This window comes from Ovis aries, chromosome 8 (assembly GCF_016772045.2).
Source record: "Ovis aries strain OAR_USU_Benz2616 breed Rambouillet chromosome 8, ARS-UI_Ramb_v3.0, whole genome shotgun sequence".
Lineage (NCBI taxonomy): Eukaryota > Metazoa > Chordata > Mammalia > Artiodactyla > Bovidae > Ovis > Ovis aries.
Window position 1 is genome coordinate 53,330,517 of NC_056061.1, and position 12,575 is coordinate 53,343,091.

At 36.4% G+C, this 12,575-nt stretch overlaps 1 protein-coding gene across 3 annotated transcripts in view; it reads right to left on the reverse strand.

The window, feature by feature from the left end:
* THEMIS (thymocyte selection associated) overlaps positions 1 to 12,575 on the reverse strand; it is a 207,191-nt gene that overhangs the window by 150,136 nt on the left and 44,480 nt on the right. The window lies entirely within an intron of this gene.

Below are 12,575 nucleotides of genomic sequence, written 5' to 3' on the forward strand. Positions count from 1 at the left end.
GCATAACTCTCATTGGGAAATGCCAGGTTAAGAAGTTGTTCTGGATTGAAATCTCTTGATTATATATCATTCATTCTTTCTATTACTTCTCTAATTTTGTCATAGCTTCACTATTTCAAGTCTTTTCTTCCAATACTATTGGGACAGTCAAGTAACACAGCTTTTTATGTTTGCATGTTTAAATTTAATTCTTCTCTTTCAATTATTTTGCATTTATTTCATAGGCACATCTATTCTGTAACACTACCAGAAATTTCTTTATTGAATAAATTTCATTAAATTCCAAAGAAAGTAAGGATGAAGGAAAAATTAGGTAACTGTTTGCTTAACTCCAAAGTAAATTAAGAAAATATTACATAATAGCATCCACTTAGAAAGCAGCATCTAAAGAACCCTAGAAGAATGATATAGCTTAGAAAAGTTATTTAGTCACTTAGTCAAAAATACAGTCCAATTAAATTTATCTTTATATCAAATTATTATTAACCAGATTAAAATGTCTTTTACATGTATTTTGGGTTAGGGTACAAAGATTTATGTTGCTATTTTACTCAAACAAAAAAAAATACAGGATTTTAATTGTTTTTAAATACAAATATTCTGAAGAAGTATGTGATGCAATCCTGACTAAGACTGAGGAAGACAGTATGTACAATCTGTCCTGAAAACTTTTATAGATCAAATAGTGTTCATCCTCTGCATGGTGTGCTTGAAGACAATAAGGGAAAAAAGCATTTACTTTGAAGAAGCTTCTTATTTTGTTATGTCTTGTATCTGGGAAAATCCAATAAAACAGTACTCTTGAATTCCCCACAGTAACTGAATTTGTGTGTGTGTGTGTGGGGTGTGTGTGTGTGTGTGTGTGTGTGTGTGTGTGTGGGTGTGTGTGTGTGTGTGCACCTGTGTGCAAGTGTATGTGCATGGTTAGTCTCATTTGTCTCCATGGAAAGATTTATTTCTAAGCGTCCACAGGCATTATAAGGGTATAAAAAATTTAGCAGTTTTTCTGAAATAAGTTTAAATAATAGCTACCCAGAATCTCATAAGCGTAGAGAAATATAGTTTTATTTCTATCCTAGCTATATTGATGACATAAGTCACAGAAGAATTAATTCAGCATCTTCTTTCCTGGGGAATTGGGTTCACCTAAGGTAATAACAGACCCAAAATGTTATGAAGTAGAAAAGCCTGAGACCCTAAGGGCCGCTATTATTTCAAGTTAATCACACATTTCAGAGCTGTCTTGTTGGATGTCTCTATTGCAAGAAAAATCTATCTAAGAAATCTGTGTGTTTTCCCTTAGAAGATGATTAAGGACACAGTTTAGCATACTAAGTGGCAGAGTATAGTAAAACTATTTTATTAACTTGTTTCTTTATATATTATTGCAGCCAGTCCAAGAGTCTCTCCTTATGAACAGCCATTCAATACCATATAAACTAGTTTCAAGTATATAGAAATATATATCTATACACATACATGTGAAAGTGAAAGTCACTCAGTTGTGCCCGACTCTTTGTGACCCCATGGACTATACAGGCTATGAAATTCTCCAGCCCAGAATACTGGAGTGGGTAGCCTTTCTCTTCTCCAGGGCATCGTCCCAACCCAGGGATTGAACCCAGGTCTCCCACATTGCAGGCCGATATTTACCAGCTGAGCCACAAAGGAAGCCCAAGAATACTGAAGTGGGTAGCCTATCCCTTCTCCAGTGGATCTTCCCAGCCCAGGAATTGAATCAGGGTCCTCCTGCATTTCAAGCAGATTCTTTACCAACTGAGTTATGAGGGAAGCCCTACACATACATATATATATATATATATATATATATATATATATATATATGAATTATATAATACTGGAACTACAATTTCATAATAAACTAAAGCAATATAGTTTTATAGTGCAGGAAATATAATCTATTATTTTTTCAAAACAAAACATATTTCAGGAGCTGTGTGATAATTAGAGTGATAATAAAAAAAAGCCAATATATAATCTTAACAATTTAGGTTAAAAAGCAGAAAGAAAATAGACTTCTATTCCAAATTTGATTGTCACCTATTAAAATGGATGGGCTTCCCAGGTGGTACTACTGTAAAGAACTCATTTGCCAACGCAGGAGACGCAAGAGACATGAGTTCGATTCCTGGTTGGAAAGATCCTTCAGAGAAGGGGAAGGCAATCCACTCCAGTGTTCTTGCCTGGAGAGTTCCCATGGTCAGAGGAGCCTGGTGGGCTACAGTCCATAGGGTTGCAAAGAGTTGTACAATACTGAAGCAACTTAGCACACAAGCAAAAAGGATACTACTCTTGTTTTTACTTAGGAGAAATTGCTCATATGGAGTGTGTCTCTTGAGAAACAAAAATTATAAGGAAATGTAATCAGCTATCTGTTGAAAATTAGTCAATAAGTAAATTTAGTCTTTGAGATCTTAAGCCTGAATCTTAGGCTTTGGGGAAGTTTATATTTTTATCTAATTCTTAATGATCTGCAATCATTATTATTAATAGTAGCAACTGAAATTTGCTTAAAAAGTAACAAATTTGAACAATTTTTATATGCATCATTTATAATCTTTTAAGAACAGTAAAATAAATACTACCAAGGAATATAAAAAGTCATGATTTTCTCAGCCATGGCTATAGAATCTCAACTCAGACCTTTGAATCCAAATGTCATAATCTTACCTACACATCAGGCTACCTCCCTTTTGCACAAATGACTTACAAGGACACTGTCTATGAAAACATATTTATTCCAGTTCACAAAAAAATGTATGTGATCTTACAAAGTCCTCGCTTTCCACTGATCAGCCTTTCTAGACCCTCCAATATAAAAAGAGCTAAAATAAATTCCTGGTTCACTGTGCAGAATTTATACTTATCAGACTTTTTCCTACTTTTTCCTTTACCGCATCAATTCTCATACAAATAGGGAGAAATTTTTTAAAACACAAAATTTCCAACTGTATATTACAATACTATTTATATTCTAATTATATATTCACAGAAGATCACTGTGAAGAGTTCACAATCTTTTCTCCTCCTCTAATCTCTAGCTCAGATAAGCCGATGACACCACTCTTATGGCAGAAAGTAAAGAACTAAAGAGCCTGTTGATGAAAGTGAAAGAGGAGAGTGAAAAAGTTGGCTTAGAGCTCAACATTCAGAAAAACAGAATCATGGCATCTGACCCCATCACTTCATAGCAAATAGATAGGCAAACAGTGGAAATAGTGACAGAATTTATTTTGGGGGCCTCCAAAAGCACTGCAAATGGTGACTGCAGCCATGAAATTACAAGACCCTTGCTCCTTGGAAGAAAGGCTATGACCAACCTAGACATCATATTAAGAAGCAGAGACATTACTTTGCCAGCAAAGGTCTATCTAGTCAAAGGTATGGTTTTTCCAGTAGTCATGTACAGATGTGAGAGTTGGACTATAAAGAAAGCTGAGCACTGAAGAATTGATGCTTTTGAACTGTGGTGTTGGAGAAGACTCCTGAAAGTCCCTTGGACAGCAAGGAGATCCAACCAGTCCGTCCTAAAGCAAATCAGTCCTGAATATTCATTGGCAAGACTGATGTTGAAGCTGAAACTCCAATACTTTGGCCACCTGATGCGAAGACCTGACTCATTTGAAAAGACCCTGATACTGGGAAAGATGGAAGGCAGGAGGAGAAGGGGCAATAGAGGATGAGATGGTTGGATGGCATCACCGACTCAATGGACATGAGCTTGAGTAAGCTCCAGGAGTTGGTGATGGACAGGGAGGCCAGGCATGCTGCAGTCCATGGGGTTGCAAACAGTCAGACACGACTAAGGGACTGAACTGAAATGAACTAAACTGAATCTCTAGCTTGCTTTCACAGTTCCAACCAAACATATCCCTCCAACTCTGAGAAAAGGAATTCTAGAGTGAACTTGATGAGCTAATTCTCATTTTCCTCTCATGCCTTCAAAATTAGGATATTAATAGATTAGCAACTGAGAATGTACTGGAAATTTACCTGCATGATAGAATTCAATTTTCTGAATAACAATATGAGGTAGCTAGAAATAAAAAACAAACACTTCACAAATAAGCAAGAAAAGTCTGAAGAGATACCATAAATTCTCTATCATCTCACAGCACATACAACACGTAGTAGGATTTTGTGTCTCTAAAGCTCAAGGGCTTAATCACAAGTTTACACATTTAAACCTTTCATTATTATTTGAAGCCATAAATTGTTTGTCTAGATTTTCAGTCTCCTTTTGGGTGCAGAAATTCTTAGAACTTCTTCAAAGAAGCAAGAGGAGAAAGTGAACTTCACTGATATTTAAGACATTGATTGGCACTAGTCTCACCTCTTATCAGGCAGCCACATGCCTGTAGGTGTAGGCATGTGAGATTCCAAGGAACTGCACAAGCTGAAGGGGTTGACAGCATTGCCTATTAGATCATGTACTCTGAGTGTGCTGCAGATCACCTGGCCATATGTTAAGTGGGTTTCCAGAATGTATTATCACATTTTTAAATAAAATAAATCTTACAAAATGGATAAATGACTTCACACACTTCTTGCCAAAACACTGTGTATTGAAAATAAAACTAATACAACACAAACAAGGAGCAAAAAATGACAAAGCTAACATTTCTACTCTCACTCAAGTTTTTCTTTAGCCATATTATGAAATAAAACAATGACACTCTAGTCTGATAAAATATGAAAGGTGGCTGAAACTTCTTTAACACTTCAAAGTTGTCAAAATGTAGATTTATATCCATTATCATCATAAAGAAATTAGCTTTTGAGATATAGGTTAATAAGACATAAAATATACATGCAAGAATATAATTTTAAACAAATACATATATGTTTGAGATACTGCTCAAAAATTTCCAATGGGCTGATCTATGTGAAGAAGAACATTTAGAGACAAATCAAAAGTGTTTGTTGTACAAAGACATGATGTATATTTTGTCTTGTGTCTTGTCTCTCTGCCAGTAAAGCAAACTGTATTTCACTTATTTTTGTGAGGGTATGCCTCTGCCTCTTAAAATGGCACTTTGTCTTGCAATCAAATTCTTAAGAATCCCTGTTATTTTATACTTGCATATGTGAATTTTTTATTCTGCATTTTCCTATTATTTTGTTATATTCCCAAGGTAATTCTTAAGTCAGGATATCCTACAAAAACTATCTTCTTCAATACTACACCAAATCTGGTATTTTGACTGGAAATTTTAGTTCAATTATCTCTACTTAATTTCAGATTTAATGAGATGCATGAAATAACCTATCAAAGCAAAAAACCCCACAAAATTCTTGGGCAAAGTAATGAAATGTAATAATAATAACATCCAAGCTGTAAAAAACTTTTTCGTATTTCTCAGAGTCAATTATAGGATTACTGAAAACCATCAACTGATAAGTGATTCTAACAATCTTGATAGAAGTCTTTAAGAGTAGCAAACAAGGAAGGCAAGGAAAGTCAAAGTTCGTAAGAAAATTTTGCATAGGAATTTAATGGGGGTATTTAGGAGGGGAGACGATATATCTAAGATGGTGACCAAGTCTGTTAAATGTTAAATACTAAGTGAGGATGTAGAATTCCTATGTTTGAATGTCTTTACATGTATAATGAAATCAGAGTCATCTATAATAGCTATTAATGGTTTTTAATAGTTCTTTTACTTGGGGGTAAAAAATAATAAATCATAAAATCTTTTGATTTATTTTTACCTCAATGGTTCAAACACTGCATGAAAACAACTCTTATTTTCCCACTAAGTCCTTAAAAGGTTTGACTATGCATATCTAACACATTTGAGATATTTAGCAAATAATTCATGTAAATCATGTTAGATTTTAAAATCAAATGATATAATTTTATATCTATGCCTAAAACTCTGTTATAATCATGACTTTATTAATAAAAGTACCATATATCCTTATTCATGTTAAAACTTTCTCTCTACTAAGCAGTGAGAATGAGTAATAGACCTAGGATGAAGTGAGAAGATGTGAAAATTTTTCTTTCATGAATCTTGACAAAAGCACAGTTCTCTGGACTCTTGCAGTTCTGCAGAGCACTGCCCCTTTTATTATAAGAATACATACACATAGAGGCATCAGGACTGGAAAGAACCCCCATAGACAATTAGTCCCCTCAAATCTCTCATAAGGCGTTATTAGGAGGATTGTCGAAATATTACAGATTTACTATTTCTGGCCCTTGGTGATTTCAGGCACTAGAATTTTCAGGGCCAGCAACATACTACTATTCCAACAGTAAAGTAAAGTAGTTAGTGTAGGAATTCTTGATTCAAACAGACAGAGTTTAATTTTGACCTCAGTCCTTTCCCCACTGTGTAAAGTTGAGAACTTAGATTCTCAGAGTTATAATTTCCTTTTCTGTAAAATGGAGAATATTGTATCATCCTCCTCATAAAGTCATTCTGATGATTAAATGAGTCAATACATGTAACACACTTAGATAGCACTTAATACATAGCAAGCACCAAAAAAGGAAAATACAAAAAAATAATAGCTGCTCTTTAACCTCATTTTCTTTCACTCTGGAATTCTAAGCCATTGTAGGATGGTTATAACATCAGAGAGACTAACACTTATAGGGCCAAAGAGTACACACTAGATATTTCAGTTCGGATCAAATTAGATGAGACAAAATATGTAGAATCCACAATTCAGTAGTAAGTGACACAGGCTGAGCAAAACTAATTCCCAGCAATCATTATAGATTATGCCAGAGTATTTGTTTATGGAAAAGAGCCTCAGGTGACTTCTTTAGCTGGACTCCCTTTGGGGAAATATTTCCAGGTGTCTTTGAGGAGCCTGTCTGACTCTGTGCTTCGATAAATTTGCTTAGAATTTAACCATCATAATATTATGCTCATAATAAGCTGATTATAGGGAGATGTAAGCATATTTTAAATGCAAATATTGTGCTGGTTGTAGCTATTCACAGGGTATACATTATACACAGTTGCTGAAGTGCCCTTGAACAAAAGAAGCAGCAAAATGCCAAGGCATTTTTGAAAACGTGTTTTATTCATGGCTCTGAAGGGTAGTTGAAGCCAACTGAGGGAGGAGTATATCCTCCCTCTATTTTAATGATCTTAATTTTGCTAATCGAAAGAGTTTGGGAGCCATGTGGTGCTGATTGCGTTGTTCAGTATTGATGTTGCTTGCAAATTAAATGTACCTAAGTAGCCACCTGTTTATGCTTATGATTATGTAAAGCCCCATATGTTTCCCTCTCTACACATGGGAGGTAAATATTGAAAAAATTATTCTGGTGTGAAGGGTGAAAACAGCAGCAATTCTTCTATAACTGTCAGCATATGCTGTGATGTTTCTTTTAATGTTGTGTTTTTTCTGACATATTTACTGATTTTTACCATGCAGTGTTCAAAAAAATCTGTTATCCATGGTTATGCAAGACAATTAAAAAATCAGTTTACATTAAATTCAAATTAGGAAGAGATATAGTTTTCCAATGTAACCATAAGTTCTAAATGGATTTCAGAGCTTATGATTTAAATAGATTTTGATTTGCACAATAAAGAAAACCAAACTTTTTTTCTAAATTCACCAGCATGTATAAAGGAGTATTTTCTTCCTAAGAACATCCTTTTGATCCCATATTAGTAGGCAACCAAAAAACTAACTCAAATAATATAAATTTGAAAATCCCACCTGAAATCAGCAATGGCTCTTCAGTTGGGAATCCCACCATAATTCCCACTGAATTGGCTCTGAAAAATTTTCCTGAACCTCATACAAAAGATCTGACATGGTACCTGGTCAGCAAGAGCTCATGAGCTGTTTTTGAGATGAGCCTCATTAGAGAACTGGGAGATCTGGCAAGGTTTAACACCTTTGGAACTAGTTCAGACTATTCAGAGTTTGGCCCTGACAATAATTAGCAGAAGAGATCAGAGAGACTAGATTTGCTGTTGATGATCACTTCAGACACTGCAGATAAACAAGCTGGAGTTCCATATGTTTTATATCTGATTGAGAGGGATTTAAATGTCGATTGTCTAGCAGCCTAGACATGACCGTCTCTAACTTCCCAATAAAGTAATGCAAAAAGGCACAGAGTATGTTAGAAAAAAGATGAAAATTAACCTCATCATCAAAAACTAAGTGTAACAGACCAACTCATTTACTTCAAAAAAAGCAGTCGGATTGGGCCTCTTAGTTTCTGCTGCTGCTGCTAAGTCGCTTCAGCCATGTCCAACTCTTAGCGACCCCATGGACTGCAGCCTACCAGGCTCCTCCACCCATGGGATTTTCCAGGCAAGAGTACTGGAGGGGGTTGCCATTGCCTTCTCCGCTTATTAGTTTCTCAGTCAGTTCAGTTCAGTTGCTCAGTCTTGTCTGACTCTTTGTGACCCCATGAATCACAGTACGCCAGGCCTCCCTGTCCATCACCAACTCCTGGAGTTCACTCAGACTCACGTCCATTGAGTCGGTGATGCCATCCAGCCATCTCATCCTCTGTCGTCCCCTTCTCCTCCTGCTCCCAATCCCTCCCAGCATCAGAGTCTTTTCCAATGAGTCAACTCTTTGCAGGAGGTGGCCAAAGTACTGGAGTTTCAGCTTTAGCATCATTCCTTCCAAAGAAATCCCAGGGCTGATCTCCTTCAGAATGGACTGGTTGGATCTCCTTGCAGTCCAAGGGACTCTCAAGAGTCTTCTCCAACACCACAGTTCAAAAGCACCAATTCTTTGGCGCTCAGCTTTCTTCACAGTCCAACTCTCACCTCCATATCTACCACTGGAAAACCATAGCCTTGACTAGACAGACCTTTGTTGGCAAAGTAATGTCTCTGCTTTTGAATATGCTATCTAGGTTGGTCATAACTTTTCTTCCAAAGAGTAAGAGTCTTTTAATTTCATGGCTGCAATCACCATCTGCAGTTATTTTGGAGCCCCCCCCAAATAAAGTCTGACACTGTTTCCACTGTTTCCTCATCTATTTCCCATGAAGTGATGGGACCAGATGCCATGATCTTCATTTTCCGAATGTGGAGCTTTAAGCCAACTTTTTCACTCTCCTCTTTCACTTTCATCAAGAGAATTTTTAGCTCCTCTTCACTTTCTGCCATAAGGGTGGTGTCATCTGCATATCTGAGGTTATTGACATTTCTCCCGGCAATCTTGATTCCAGCTTGTGCTTCTTCCAACCGAGCATTTCTCATGATGTGTTCTGCATATAAGTTAAATAAGCAGGGTGACAATATACAGCCTTGACGTACTCCTTTTCCTATTTGGAACCAGTCTGTTGTTCCACGTCCAGTTCTAACTGTTGCCTCCTGACCTGCATATAGGTTCTCAAGAGGCAGTTCAGGTGGTCTGGTATTCCCATCTCTTGGGAGGCCTGGCATGCTGCAATTCATGGGGTCACAGAGTCGGATACAACTGAGTGACTGAACTGAACTGAACTGGACTGATTCCTTATGTTCCTACAAATACTCCTATGAAATTTATAGCAGCTTTACTAATAGTTGTCAAAACTTAAAAGCAACTAAGATTTCCTTCAGTAAGTGAATGGATATATAAACTATGGTACAACCAGACAATGTAACATTATTCAGTGCTAAAGAGAAATGAGCTATAAAGACACAAAAAGACATAGAGGAATCTCAAATGCATATTACTAAGTGAAAGTAACCAATCTGAAAAGACTACATAGTCTATTATTTCAACTGTATGATATTTTGGAAAAGGCAAAAGTATGGATATAGTGTAGTGGTGAAGAATCTGCCTGCCAATGCAGGAGACACAGGAGATGCGGGTTCAATCTCTGGATCTGGAAGATCTCTTGGAGTAGGAAATTGCAACCCTTTCCAGTATTCTTGCCTGGGAAATCCCATAGACAGAAGAGCCTGGCAGGTCACAGTTCATGAGGTCACAAAGAGTCAGACACAACTGAGTAGACACACTCACACACACACACACACACACACACACACACACACACATGCACACACCGTTCCTTTTTTTGACTTTCATCTGGGCTTCCCAGGTTGCGCAGTGTTAAAGAATCCAGCTGCCAATGCAGGAGATGCAAAAGATGTGAGTTCAGTCCCTGGGTTGGGAAGATTGTCTGGAGTAGGAAATGGCAGCCCACTCCAGTATTCTTGCCTGGAAAACTCCATGGATAGACGATCCTGATGGGCCATAGTCCATGGGGTTGCAAAGAGTAGGACATGACTGAGTGACTGAGCGCACAGCACACATGGAAACAGTAAAAAAAACAATGGTTGCCAGAGGTCTAGGGGAAGAGATGAAGAGACCAGACACAGAGGATTGTTAGGGCAGTGAAAATACTCGAATATGATTACATGATGGTGAATACATATCATTTTTTTAAGGACACACAGCACCAAGAGTAAAGCACAATGTAAACCATGAACCTCAGTGATTATGATGTGTCAAGCATGATGTGCCAGTTGTAACCAGTGTACCACTCTGGGAGGAGAGCGAGAAGGCTAGGTATATGCAGGGGCAGGGTGTATATGGGACATTTCTGTACTTCATGTCAAGTGTGTTATGAAATCCTAAAATTGCTCTAAAAAATAAAGTATTAAAAATCTTTTCTTCCAATGAAAGAAACTCTAAATCTCTGATACATAACTAAATATAAATACAGCAATGTTCTTTAGCAACATCCACTTCAAGAAATGAAGGCCTGAGTAGACAATTTGAGTGGACAGTCTGGTTCCTCTCATGAGAGTCCATGCTGGTTCTTCTGAGGCAACACCATAAGGAGCTTTGAAGGAACTGTTCATGAAAAGGAAGGAGATGGTAAAGCAAAAAGTGATGACATAGATTTTTAGAAGAAGTGTTTACAATATTAATATTATGAGAACTTATAGAATAGTGCCAGTTGTAAAAGAGTCTATTTTAAAATCATCTTTCTGACAGAATTGCAGTCTAATTCTAAGAGGTACACAGCTGGGCAAGAGAACATTTTGAGCTAGAACTGCTGGTCTATTTGTCTTTCAGATAATATATATTTTAGTTATTCAAAGAGCAAAGATGAGGAAAAGAAATCTGATCATGTACTACAGAGAAGAAAACACAGGCAAAAAAAAAAATGGAGCTAAAAATTACTGTAAAAGTCTGGATTTTTGTGCATTTAGATGACTTCACATTTTCTTGTGTGGTATAAGAAGAATACCCCTTTCCTGACCAGTCTAGGAAAATATTTCCTATAAGAGGCAGAGATGAATCTATTTTGCCTAAGTGAGCACAGAGGAGAATAGATGTCTTAAAAGAAGTTGACTCAGAAAACCTGGAAGAATGGCCCATGATTACTGGAATAGAAAATAGTCCAGAAATCAGGGAGCCCTACTTAGGGCTTTTCTGAATCACGTGTCATCATAACATCCAGATAGAAAAACAATAGCAAATTCTGGTGTATAGATTGCTTCTTTTAATGTAAGTCATTTAAAAAATGAAGACAAACAGTTATTCATATATTATAAAGCTATTAAATATATTTTAAATATTTTCACACAATTTTCCTATTAGGTCCCTTTATAAACTAATATTATAGTGAAAAATTATAGCTATAATCATAAAATGGCTAAACAAAAAAGATTTAGTCATTCTAATGGTACATGAAACATAATAATCACCACTGAATGTAGTGTTACATTTTCTATCAATTAAGTATATATTTTCCCAAATAAAACAATGAGAAATTCATTTTGAAAAAGGTCAATGTATTACGTGTTTTAGTACCCAGGCATAAAGGAGCAAGTTTCATAAATTTTAATCATTTAACCTTAATCAGTTTCTTGAAGAAATACTTTTATTATTCATCCAATTTTGTCACCGATTATTACTACTTTCCTATAATTTTCACATTTATAATTAAAATGATTTTGGAAAGAGTTTTACTGTTAAGTGATATAGATATGTTGGAAGATAATTCTCCATAGCATTTCACATGCCTCAGAAACTAGAGGTAAAAGATTTGTTTCCTGACCAGTATGGAAATAGTAGAGAGTATCTCCCTCCTGAGAGACATTCTAGGATCCTAAAATCTCCCTCCTCTTTCCCAAGATATTTTCTTACATTCCAGGTAATAAAGGCAACATTTTCTTCAAGGGCAAAGAATGTCAGGTTAGTAAGCACCCATTACACTTTGGAGATTTCCTGAGCTCAATATTTCTCCACTGTGCATTAGACATCGACCTGGCTCAGTCCCATCTTACCTGTGGGAGATGGGACTCAAGGGAAACCACTAAAGCATGATGCTCACGCTGTCAGCTGTGCCATGAGAAATTAACTGCTGCATTCATATGGGCTTATTGTTTCATGACTGATCTAATTTATGAAGTGTGGCAAGTCAGCTTGGCAGCTACAAGGCTACTTAAAGATGGCTTCACCTCTTGACAAATGAAATCCATTTATCCACTTATCTGGTAGCAATTAATTTATGTAGGAAGCACTGCCTAAAGTTTGTCTTTAAAGCATGACTCAAGTCCATTAAACATATGAAAGAAATTTTACAGTTAATAAATTTCCAACATTCATTTAAA